A 12,971-nucleotide genomic window follows, 5' to 3' on the forward strand; every position below is an offset into this window, starting at 1 on the left:
TTGCAGCCTAAACAAGGGAAGAAGCCGGGGGTGGGGGGGTGGGGGGAGGCAGAAAGCAGAGGAGGAAGAAAAAGCCACTTACTGTAAAGTGTCAGTGGAGGTGGGGTTGGCGGGGGGGGTGGGGGTCAGAGAGAGACTCGCACACAAATGTCTTCCTAGCTGATCACGGGGCTTGGGTCTGCTTTTTTGTTTGTTTGGTTTTTTTCCTTCCCCCTGCAGTGACACAGGTCCGGGATGGCTCCACCACCGTAGTAGAAATGATGTCTGCGGTACAGCGCTCGCTCCCTCTCCGCTCTCCAGCATGTAAATGGGTAATAGAAGCCAAATATGGAGCAGTTGGCTGCCTCTGCAACAGCTCAAGGATCCTACTTCATGCAAAAAAAAAAAAAGGGGGGGGGGGGAGGGAGGAGGAGGAGGAGGAGGAGGCAAGGCAACACTCTGGCTGGCGGCCAAGAGAGCCACACAGATTATTGCATACGCACGGCACCGCCGGGCCAAGGCGGCCTTAACCCTTTGCGGGGCCGCCGCCGCACGCTGCCCGAGGGAACGGCGGCGGCGGGCCCGGGTCGCCTCGCCTCGACACTTACCTCCTTCCCCTCGTAACACTTCCAAGGCCAGGCTGGCTCGCCACGGCGGGATTAATGCCGGCGCACGCCACTGTTCCAGAGAAGTCCCCGCTCCTGTGGCAGGCTCCGTCGCGGGGATCTCAAAGCACTTTGCAGGCGGAAAGAAATGAGCTGGGGAAGGGAAAAAAAAAATAAACCCAACCCCAACCTATATTGTTTAAGGAGGGGGGCGAGGGGGGAGAGAGAAACAGCTAGCGAAGCGTGCTGTCCTTCAGAAATGGCAGGGAATGCGGGTTTAAAGGATGCGTGAAAATCAGTTGCTCAGTCAAGGCTGGTCTGTCTCTCTCTAAGGGAGGAAATAAAACTGTGCTGGAAGCCAGGGAATGCTCTGAAGCAGCCTCTGCAAGAGTCAGAAGAGGGTGATTTTATTTAAGATGCCATATTGCATTTCACTGAGAGAACTGTGAAGTGATTTAGAGCAAGAGCCTGCATCCCACTCCCTTTTTCTGAATTAGTTTTATTTATCCGGATCCTTGGCATATGCTTGAGTTGCTTTGTAGAAAGTACCTTCCACTTCATTCAGTCCAAAGAGGCTCTGACTCATACCATCACTGAACTACAAGACAGGCAGGGCTGAACCACGCATGTTTGGGTACTAACTCCCTCTGGATTCCTCAGCATGCATTTCATCAAAGATCCCCTCGTATCTCTCCCAGCTGTATGCAGGCCACTGTGAGCCTCTCACAAATGCCCCCCCGAGACTGAGGCAACTTACGCTGCTTCCCTGGTGTTCCAGTGTCAGCCTGTTAATTCTCTTACTCCTCTCAACACAGGTTTCTGCAGTGCCATAAACTGCAGTGATGGGCAAATAACACGCATGGGTGCAAACTGGAGACCAGAGAAAATACCCTCCTTCTGGACTGGTTCAGTCTCGTCTTCAAGTCTTAGAAGAGAAGACAAAACATCAAGTCACCAAGCCAGGTACCACTTAGAGAAACAGAGAAATAAAATTATGGAAGCAGTGAATGGGGGAAATACAGCCAAACAATAGTGGGCTGCTGTGCTTGCATTCAACCTGACAGTGGTCCATGAAGAGCCATTCATCCTCTGACATCAGGAAGGGAGGTACAGCACAGAGAAAGCCTCTCCTCACCCCAGAGACACTGCAAAAAATGCTGTATTAAGACCAAAGGCCGTTATGTACCATCTGTGTGGATCTGGATGCTGTGGGGTCCCAGGCCTCAGAAAGGCCTCAGATGTGCGCTCCCTGTAACATGGCTATCCAGACCAGGCTGCTTGTTGCAGCTTGTACTGATTAGCCATAAGAGTAAGCTCCAACGCATGGGTTTCTAGTACAGGTATATCTCCTGTGTGTCCATTAGCATTGTTTAGCATTAGAATCTAGATGCAAAATACCCTAGGACTCAGCCTGTCATTCTGCAAATCAGCAAAGTAGTCCCTTCTATAAATGACTGTACTAGTTCACTGTAATTGCTACAGAATGTAATAATAACATTGTAAGCTGCAGTGCTCTTGATTTAGAGTTGATACGGTAATATAGACGAGCTCTATGAAATATAAGGCTCTTTTACCACAGCCCCTTCTGCATCTTTAGTTCCGGTGCACTATGAAGTCCAACATCATTGGCCATTCTAGGAGTGGTCTGGGGACAGAAGCAGCAACAGGCCAAGATGTCTGGACAAAGGTGCCACTCAGCACTATGAGACAGTGAACCTACAGCAGCAAAGCAGACAGCAGAATTATCTTCACCCAGCTAGTGCATGGTTCATTGATTTAATAAAATGAACCAAGGGAGAGAGACAAACCAAAGATTACTGAAAAGCAAGTGAAAGCCGGGGACAAGCTACAACCCCATCATCAGGGTTCAGTTCTGAGTACACAGCATTCTCTCATCTGCCACCTTTTTTGTTCCAGTTGTACAGAGTGTTACCTCAGGAGAAAGGAATCTTTCCTTCTCAAATGCTCACCTTGCCAAGAGGTGTGGCACACGCAGAGAAAGAGAAGCCACATTCATGCTGAAGCAAGCTTTGGGCAACTTTCCCTTCTGCAGCAGGCTCATGTAAGAGACTTGTGTGTTCCTCCACTCTGTGGCTATGGTCTTTGCCACAGGACATGCATTTTTTGCCACACTTCAGGTTCTAGGCTTTTTAAAAGCTTTGTAAAAGCTCTTTATGTTTCTGCTTCAGAGTTGAAAAGAGACCCCTAAAATACAAGTCCATTGTAAGTCAAAGAAATACTGTTTTCCTGAGCCAACTTGAGGCCTTAACCCAGGGCTTTGGGAAGTGCCACAGCTGACACCAGCCGTGGCAGGTCCATAAGCCATTCCTTACCTCTGTTTTGACTATGTATATGTTCACTGCATTAACAGATGAGAGCTGAGGAGACTATGCCTCCATGGACATTGCCTGACACACAGGATATACTACCATATCACAAGACATCCTTGTGCCTCTGCAGCTCCCCTGCTGAGGGCCTACACTGGGGCTGAATGTATTCTCTGCGCAGAGAATACCACAAAATACAGAGGTGCTAGTGAAGGCAAAGGGGTTGGGAAACAGTACGTGAACATGACCTTTGCCGAATGGCAGGGACAGAGGTCCTTCAGTATCTATTAAGGCAGTGCAGCCTGTTGACCCAGAAGTGCAGAACTAAACAGAAAGTAATTTGCTGTGGAAAGTAGATGTGATTTTACCTGCCACCAGGACAGTTCAGACAACAGGAATAAAGAGCAGCAACTTGGCACTGAAGCGGTCAGGTGCTGCCCAAGGGCTGCAGTGCACTCTCAGAGAAGCTAAGAGCGGTCAGGTGCTGCCCAAGGGCTGCAGTGCACTCTCAGAGAAGCTAAGAGCCACCCTAATACCCATCACCTTGCCCCCTTTGAGGAGGGCATATAGCAAGGGGTGCATACATGAAAGTAGCAGCAAAATTCCAAAACACAACTCTTACATTGCAGACCGTCTTGCCTCTGGGGTGACAAAAAGAGCAGAGATATGCTACGGATGCTAATCAGCTGATTGAGCACAGTACGGACAGGGGCTTTGACACCACAGTGGTGAGTGGGACACAAGAACCCACATTGACTCAAGCAGTTTTATTTACTGCTGGTGATGTGCTGAATACAGTTCTTGACCAAAAGATATTAATCAGTTTGACATACAAGATGCACGCTGTCTTAAAGAACCTGTCTTTCAATCCACTAGTTGTAATGTCGTCTATACTGCATGTTTTACACAATTAATAGTATCTAGGAAAAACAGAGGAATAGGAGACATAAGAAGTTGGATTTTTATATTTTTCAAACATTCATATTCAGGGAAATCCAGTGGTTGACAGTGTATTGAATGTGAAAAGTAATTTCACAATTATTGATCATTAAAGTCTAAGTATTGAGTTTGTCTTAAAATGACATTGTTGGTCTCATTACAGCCTCTAGTGGACAGTAGTAATCCACTCCACAGACCTGTCATACAATTTGCTCAGCTGACAAGGATTATCAAGGTGGAGGTTACTCCAAGAGAGCATGAAAATACAGTCATTCTTATCCCTGGCAAAAAGGGTTTTTTAATATAATCAAAGGTTTGCCATCATTGCTTGTAAGGTGCCTTACTTTACACTTCATGTAGTAACACTGGCTTGTAAATAGAGAACTTCTGCTATTCTTTTCCGTTTCAGACAGTTTTCATAAAAACTAAATTCATCTCAAATATTTTTATAACAGAAAATATTGGTTGCCATGTTTTTGGCTTAAGTAAGATGTTTTTATTCCAATTCAGAATCTGCCGACTGTCCAATCCACCTCCTATCTATTTATAGCCCTCTCACATTCAGATAATTTTTGCTAATGCAGTTATTTTCCTTAATATTTAAGCCATATGCAGATGATTTAAGGTATTTTAACAGATTTAACAAATGACAAAATATAATTTGGTTTACAGCTGGCTAATTAAGGTATGCTTTCCTCGAGGAAGTTAAAAATGTACACGATCTGAACAATAATATATTTGGAATGTATTCTTTAACTTGAAGTGCCACTTGTGTGAACATAATAAAATATGACTAACGTCTTTATATTTTGTGGATTCGCTTAGAAATTAGTGTATCTCCTGTCAGAACAGGCATGTTGATGATGTTATCCAGAACTCTGATTGTTTTCAGATGGAAGGAAATTAAATTGATAGACACAGAGAGCCAGTGCTGTTTCTTTAAAGCCACAAGTATCTCATGCAAATTAACGTTTAGTGAAATGAGAGCAAAGCATTCATGAAGAGTAAGCAAGTATATAGTACTACACTGTGACTCAAAGAGAAAAATCTTTTGGTCTAAAATGGTGAGGTCTTTTGTGAATGAATTCAAAGGAAAGGCTGACATTAAGTTCTTTATTTTACCACATTGTAGCTAGGTATGGGCTGTAGGGTCACTGAACAAATCATTATTTGTTGTGCCTTATATAGGTAGTAGGATATTTAGGTAAAAAAGATGTTTACCTTATCATTGTCTTGATTTTACGAAAGAAGCAGACAAGTTCCTCCTTAAATAACAATGGCTTCAATAGCTTTAAAATAACAATGGGTCCTTAGATGGAGATCTGAAATAAGATGCTTTTGTTGTTGTTCCTTTTTTTAAACAGGGAAAGCAATTCATCAGGTGTTTAAGAAAAGTGATTATTCCTCTGAAGTCTTAAAATCAAGACTGATTTGATCTTCTGAGTTGTCAGTCAGTTACAGGTCACTAATCTGGAAGGAAGACCAGGATGACCACACTAGGATAGACTACAGCCACAGCTAGTTCTAGAAGTTGTTCCAAGCAGTGACCAGTGGAAAATAAAAGTGCTAAAAAAAGTGCTAAGCCCTTCTCTAGAGGTGCTTAACTGGTCTAGGTGCCTCTCAAATAATAGCGATGACCGGCTATGTGTTTTATGGCCTGTGGTCTTAAGCTGTATGAGGTCTCCATCCACATCCTGGTCCCCACATATCTTCTCTGACACTGCAACTACCCCTATGGCTCGTGTGAGCAGAAGGGCCAAGCACAAATGGAAACCAAAGTGCCTTCGTATTCCTAGAAGCAATCACTCTGTTTTGGGATCAAAGTACGGCAGCAGGGCACAGAGGGGAAGGTGTCAAGGCAGCACTGTTAATGAGGATTAACATTCAGCCAAAATGATAGTGCAAACCTAAGAAGAATTCACAAGCCACTTTCTGGGAAAGAGCTCTCAGCTGCTAGCAGGAAGCAGTCAGAGGTCACAAGCCCCTGTAAGAGACACATGTTGTACCTTTAAATCATACCTGGTACAGAGACTTATCTGGAACTTCTTTTGCTAGTTTTTTCTGTCTGTTAAGGGCGTTATGGTCTAGACAGATTAGATTAGCATCTATCATGTAAACACTTAGGGTTGGGAAATAACTCTTGACCTTTCTTAAAACGTCTTACGCCTGCACATAAGGCAGTGTGGTTTCTAAAGCTTGTTACAGTCTCTCTGATCAATGCTATGCATACTTTGGTACGTGCAATAAGTTTTTAGGGGAAGAGGGAAATGGGCTTAGAATGGGCCATGTAGCTGTTTGAACTGACCCAGGAGTTGAAAACATGGATTTTTGACTCCTAAGTCCTTTAATGGCCCCAACTGAGCTGTTCTGGTCTATTGAACAAATCCTTCCTACCTATCATTGACCTACTGGACCTTCAGAGCCAATGTGCTCAATCCTGCTGCCAAGCCTGAACATTTTGTTCACATGCTAAAAATCTTTATCTTTTGTTGAGAAAAAGTGCAACATACGATTAACAGCTATTTTCTACTCTCACTGTTTCTGCCTCTTCACAAAATACAATACACATAGGCCTTAGGCCCCAAAGATCTCATGCAGATTCAGATCTGAAGTTTAGCAAATTCAGCCAATAGTGGTAAATCTGGTCTTATGCCTTGGTTTCAAGACAGAGATAAGCTGCTTTATGTCCAAGACCAGAGTTATTTTGTGTCCATATTTTCACTTTACTGTCTAAAATAAAACTAATAACTAATACAGTATTAACCAGAAATAGAATAATAGAATCACAGAATGGTTTAGGCTGGAAGGGACATTAAAGATCATCTGGTTCCAGCCCCCTGCCATGAGCAGGGACACCTTCCACTAGACCAGGTTGCTCAAAGCCCTGTCTAACGTGGCCTTGAACACTACCAGGGATAGGGCAGCCACAGCTTCTCTGGGCAGCCTGTGCCAGTGCCTCACCACCCTCACAATGAAGAATTTCTTCTTAATAGATAGTCTAAATCTACCCTCTTTCAGTTTAAAGCCATCCCCCCCTTGTCCTGTCACTATATGCCCTTTTAAAATGTCCCCCTCCAGCTTTCTTGTAGGCCCCATTTAGGTACTGGAAGGCTGTTGTAAGGTCTTCCCAGAGCCTTCTGTTCTCCAGGCTGAACAAGCTGATCTCCCTTAGCTAGCCTGTATTTTTAAGAGGTGCTCCAGCCCTCTGATTATCTTTGTGGCCTCCTCTGACTCATTCAAGCAGCTCCATGTGCCTTTTGAGTTGGGAACCTGGAGCTGGATTCAGTACTCCAGGTGAGGTCTCAAGAGAGCAGACTAGAGGGGAAGAATACAGTAATACAGAATAAAACAGAATACAGAGAAATACAGTAATAGTCTTGAAATATAGGCATCTTCTGCACAGAAAAGAGCTGTATTTCTGTGTTTTCAGAAGATATTGCATGCCACAAAACTGCAAGTCACCTATAGCACAGGGATAGCAACTTCGAATGGTGCATAAACATCAAACAAAAATTTAAGTGGGATAACTCTGATATGAAGAAATTGCTATATTTCCTTAGATTTGGCCCGTAGTCATGGTCAATTGGAAAATCCTCAGGCAGAGATGGACTGCAGGCATGACAGTGAATTGCCTAGAGAGTAAGAAGTCCTCAGCCTGTAAGGCTTTGACCAACAACCTAGTTGAGCGTGGTAAACATTTACCTTCTATCTGATTACAAGGTGAAGGGGTATTTTTCCTGCTTCTTCTGAAAGGTCACAGGGCTATGTTCAAAGAGCCCTGAAACTACATAGCTTTAAAAAAGAATATGTTCTGGGAAAAGTGACAGAAGACCTGAGGTAGGACATGACTTTAAATCAGAGTTATTTCTGCTTGTGCAGACCATCTCATAACTAGTCTGGCATCACTTTAACTGATTACTGCACACAGGCAGTAATCTTTCCTTCAGAGATTTTCCAGATCCTTATGTTCTCTCTTTACCCTTCAGTAGAAGCCTTTCTACTAAAGGCAATAATTGTTCCTGCATTGGCTAAAATGTCATATCACATATCTTTCACCCTGCCCACATTTTCCACAGGAGACCTCCCATTTATGCCTGTCTTCCTACTTTGGATCTGCCTACCTATCATCATCATATGATATTATTCATTTATTTGCACCTAAGGTAATGAAAGATACCTGTTCAAAGCTCTAGAAACTCAGGCACATACCAGTTACAAGAGAAAAACAACAGTGTGAAAGCAGTTTTCTCAGCAGGAATTTAGGTGGGCACCTAGGTACACCAGAAATACCTGCCCACTGGAAGTACATCATCAGCCTTCTCCCAAAGTGTGTCTTTTGCCATGGGGCCTCTCCAAAGTGATAAAATTCAAACCCTTGTGAAGTGTAGGTTCTGTTACAGGGATAGTCTCACTCTTGCGTGGATTGTTTTGCTGTGCGGTCAAGTATAATAACCAAGAGAGTGGCGTGGGCCTGTTATGACAGGACCATTACATGACAAGCTCTTCCTACTCAAGAGATGCTAGTCCTGAAATGGTTCCTGACTGTAGGTTTTTCATGGTTTATATTCTCATCTTCTTTGTGTAACAGGATATAGGAATGGCCACACAATGGCCATAGGATAGCAGTGGTCATAAGAAGACAGTTAAGGAGATATAGGCATTATATACTACTTCCTTACATACTCTCCAGCCTCCCACTATTTTCAACTTAAGAGACTTCCTGAGCAGGATGTAGTTTCTGCCTGTTCAGTAACCCTCAATGGATTTATCTCCCAAGATTTGTACAGTCTCCTCTATCAGCATGTATAAACTGTAAGCATCCACAATCTGCTATGTCACACTGCACAGGTCAAGTCACTGATGCAAGAACAACCTCTTCATCCTGCCTGTCTCGTTCAGTGTTTCCAGCTCTTGCACTGAGACAGAGAATGGCCCATACTCTCCATGCTACCCAGAACTTTGCAGACATCTATCATATCCCCCCTTGATTATCTTTTTTCCAAGCTGGAAATGTTGCTACACAAATCAATCTGTTAAAAGACATCACTGCTTCTGCAGTGAAGTTTCTGGTTTTGAGACCCTGTTTTGAGGTTTTGAGACTCTTAGTCCTGTGACACCTTCACTCCTTCCATTCTTCTGCCTATAGAATAGGGATAGTAAAAAAATACCCTTTTATCTTGTGGAACAGTGGTGACACAGTACAAGTATTACTACTATTAAAGCAATTACAGAATACTCTTTTCCCAAGGTTTAGCTGAGGACTCATAAAAGCAACAATTCCACATATCAAGGGCAAGAGAACATATTATTAACTAAACAGAAATAAACCCATGATCCTATCTACATTGTTTTCACACTTGTTTAGCAACACAGACTGACTAAAGCCCTTCCCATTTCATAAACTATCTCTGTCAAGCAACCCACTCCAGTGTTAAAAATCTGACGGGATAGGACATATCCCACCAACCACACACTTATAGGCATAACAGGTCTGAAAAGTATGACATGCTACAAAAGTGGGATTACCAGATGGTTTCCTGCTGTCTCACCCCTTTCCATGATGCAGTTCATTTCTTAGGACATAAATGTTAAGTCATTTCTCTCCCTTATTTGGCCCATCTTCAGCAGGGTGTGTAAACTTGGTGTCTGATTTAAGGTGTACAAGTTGTACTATAGTCTTAATGATTCTGAATCATACATATAACATTAGCTACGTGCTTGAGGGTATGTCTTTGTGAACATGTTACGGTGAGGCAGTCAAGGGTGTGGATTTACAGGACACCAGCTCCTCTGCAATAACTGCACGGATGAACACCCTTTGCCCGCTGGTAAATGCTAAGTGAGTAGCCCAGAAAGAGACACAGCCAAGATCACCTCTGCTTCTATACAGTCAGCTTTTGCTGCCATTTTCTGCATACTTTTGCCAGTCTGTCCCCAGCAGTAACACTATGCCCAGAAGTAAACATAGAGGCACTACCACCTCCCTCACCTCAAAAGGGATCCACCTCCAGACGCAGCTCAAAGCATACTTTTTTCTTTAATACACCCCCATAATCTTGCAAACTGAAGTCATTTTTAAGAGGCCTTGTCTCCCTTGCTGCATTACATCTTCAGCTCTTCTTTCAGGCAGCATATATTCATTGCAGAGTCTTCAACGTTTATCACAGGTGAGTCCTCTAATTCTTGAGCCCCTTTACTTCCTTGCACTGGTTAAAAATGTATAGCCGGGAGTGGGGAGCAGGGAGGGTGGGAAATCACAAGCAATTCCTTAAATAATTCTCATAGTCAAACCATGTGCCTAGTGTGGGAGGAGGGGGACAGAGCTTGGGAGTACTGTATACAAGTGGTTGCTGTCCCAGAGATACTTCTGAGAGCCTGTAGGGATTGTTACAGAAGGTATATACTTCGCACGGTCCTGCACAGAGTTTATCAGCTGTACAGAAATTCCTGCATAGTTTACAATCTGTGCAAGCCTCAGTGTTGTCTCTCGCTAGAGTCTGTTCAGAGTAACAGAGGTTCCCAGGAATGCTCCCAGAAGCTTTTGGCTCAGCATAAGTCACTGAGTGGTTTCTTCGAGTCCCTTGTAGCTATCATCATGAAAACTGCAGAAGAGGAGCTTGCAGGCTCTGTCAGAGATCCTGAAAGGCTCAACTTGTACAGGAGTCATGGCTTGGCCTCCAAAAACATTTATCTGAATGAACCAAGACACATTTATCTCAACCTTGCACACATTTCAGGTTTCTCCAATGAGATCAAAAATCTGTGAGATGTAGCTGGAAATTAAAGCCTTCTCATGAAAGTTATCCCTTTGGTGATTTCCTAAAGTCTTTTTTTATATTGTAATAATCCCTTGGATCCCTAAATTAAGATTAATACCCCTTTCCTGTTTGAACTAGATGCTTAAATCAGTTACGTAAGGGCAAGTTTCCTCCTCCAGCAGTTTACAACGTACGCACACAGGTTATGTTGTCTGCAATACAGGATGCACTCAAATACTCCAATATTTGACATATCTCTAGAACAGGTATTTCCTGAGGAAAGACTGCATTTTTGAGACCAGCTGATTTCTCAGAAATAGCAAATGATCAGTGGGGCAAAAAAGTAGATTTCTCCAAAGGGGAAATAACAGTGTTCATAGATTAACCTACAAAAATTATAATTTCCCAGAAACAAAAATGAAAGAAGAAATTCCAACAACCACCAAGCCCCTTTATTCTGCTTTTGAAGAACTGTACCCTGATATTCCCTACTTACTGTGCTTTCTGAGGACTTGCTTAACTTTCACATATTAGCATTTTTAATGCTTCTTACTAGCCAAGTTATTCATTGGGTTTCTTACGTTCCAGTATGTTGCTTTCTCTGAATCTGCGACTCCTCTAGCAGCACTTTTCCCTAATAGCATGTTGAATTCATGTAGTTTACAGTCAACGGTTCCTAGATTCCTTGTAGTGCTCAGATCTTGAGTGATAACAAAGGTAAGGTAGAAGCATTTACCAGCTTGAACTCTCTGCTGTCTGGACAAAAACAGACCAAAATCTGGTTTTTACTTATTTCAGGACTTCAAACTATCGGCCTGTATAATAAAAGTTGGGATTGTTAAATACACTGAAAATATATTTACCTTGCAAATGTTTCGCCTATTAGTTATTCCACTTCAAACTCTTCAGCTCTGTGGTGGTACTATTTTGTTTTGGTTTGAAGTTTGTTCCTTTTAAGCTAACCCCAAAGAATTTCACTCTTACCCACTGTGGTTATCAAGCTGTAGTTTGTTGGTATTGTAAATATTTGTGATCAACAACTCTCTTCTATTCTTCCCAGCTTCTTCTTGTATGCATTGATTAACAGTCCTTCTGTACTGATATTCCTTTTAGGGGAATTAGGAATGCCCACCAGATAATCATCTCCATCACTTGGTAACACTGCTGCTGGTCTGTTGTATAACTCTTGTATAGGGACGCTTGGTATGTAAATACTCCCCTTAAACTTCATCTTTTGTTTCAAGGATAAGCCAAACCAAAACAATAACAAAACCTCCTTTATTTTGCATGCTGGGAGCACATGCCATTAATATTAATTAATTTATTTATTTAAAGTTGGTAAAAGAATTTGCTCTTAGGCTGGGAATGTGACTGCCAAGTTTCCTGCCTGCAATTTGTTACGGCTCAGTAGTAAACTCGTGAAAATAGGAATTTGAAATGGAAATAGTGACAGGCCTTTTAACTACGCTATAATAAGCAGGGTGTTTTATCCTGCATACTGTATGTCGTTACACAATGGCAGCCTATCATAATGTGCGTGGAAAACAAACAGGGTCTCTTTAGATCGCTCTCCTGGCTAAAACTGGGCAGACAGAGGAAGTAAAACAAGCTGAAAAGACAAAGGACTAGAAGGTCAAGAACACCACACCCAGACCTAAGCCCTTCTGTTAGCGCAGCGGAGCACAGGGATCTTTGAGAACTTGCGCTTGAATAATTTGTCTTTGATCAGCTTGCCATAAAAAAAGAGGTGTAGTCTGTTACACTGCTAAAGGGGGTAAAGAAGGAGACTTTCCCTTAAGTCTTAAGCTGCAAATTAATGTAGCCAGCCCTACCCTGTTACGAAGAACAAAGCTCCAAAAAGTATCTATTTCTTGCAAATGTTTATCTGCCTATAATAGTACATTCCATGTAATTCTGCATATATAAAACACATTAAAGCTGGTTTGCATACTAGCTTTAAAGCACCAGTTGTAAAACATAATTTTTCAGAGTTGAACACCCAGAGCCTTAACCAGTCAACGGAGTTTCTCCAGATTTACACCAGTGTAAATGTTAGCAGTGCTACATCTTTGCAAAAATAAAATACTAGTAGTATTTTTTACAAAGCAGTTGGTAGCTAAGAGAATAACTGAATCATATGTACAAAATATTCTCTGGGACTTGAACTGAGCACTTCTGGTTTGTAGCACACATGCTTAAATGCCGTATACTGAATTGCCACATCATGTCTATTTTTATTAATTGAGTTTACTTACTTGTGTTTGGACACCACACCAGCTACGCAGCAAGTCCAAGAGATTAATGTAAAAGCCTCTGTGTTTAGAAAGTATAGGCACCCTAGATTTACAGCTGCTTAGAGGGTG

General features: G+C 42.6%; 1 protein-coding gene and 1 long non-coding RNA gene across 8 annotated transcripts in view; one reads left to right on the forward strand and one right to left on the reverse strand.

Moving 5' to 3' along the window:
* Nucleotides 1-12,971, reverse strand: part of ATXN1 (ataxin 1) — a 255,986-nt gene that overhangs the window by 230,823 nt on the left and 12,192 nt on the right. For all 7 annotated transcript variants that reach the window (XM_065667307.1, XM_065667300.1, XM_065667305.1 and 4 more), the window contains exons 2-4: nucleotides 1,342-1,509; nucleotides 588-737; nucleotides 83-365 (exon numbers count right to left, since the gene is read on the reverse strand). The gene's annotated coding sequence lies outside the window, so the exon portion shown is untranslated. The remainder of the gene's footprint in view (nucleotides 1-82; nucleotides 366-587; nucleotides 738-1,341; nucleotides 1,510-12,971) is intronic.
* LOC136008289 (uncharacterized) lies at nucleotides 114-4,666 on the forward strand. Its single transcript, XR_010610044.1, has 3 exons — nucleotides 114-311; nucleotides 1,400-1,547; nucleotides 2,502-4,666. It is a non-coding gene; the product is annotated as an uncharacterized LOC136008289 (long non-coding RNA).

Source organism: Lathamus discolor, chromosome 2 (assembly GCF_037157495.1).
Source record: "Lathamus discolor isolate bLatDis1 chromosome 2, bLatDis1.hap1, whole genome shotgun sequence".
Classification (NCBI taxonomy): domain Eukaryota; kingdom Metazoa; phylum Chordata; class Aves; order Psittaciformes; family Psittacidae; genus Lathamus; species Lathamus discolor.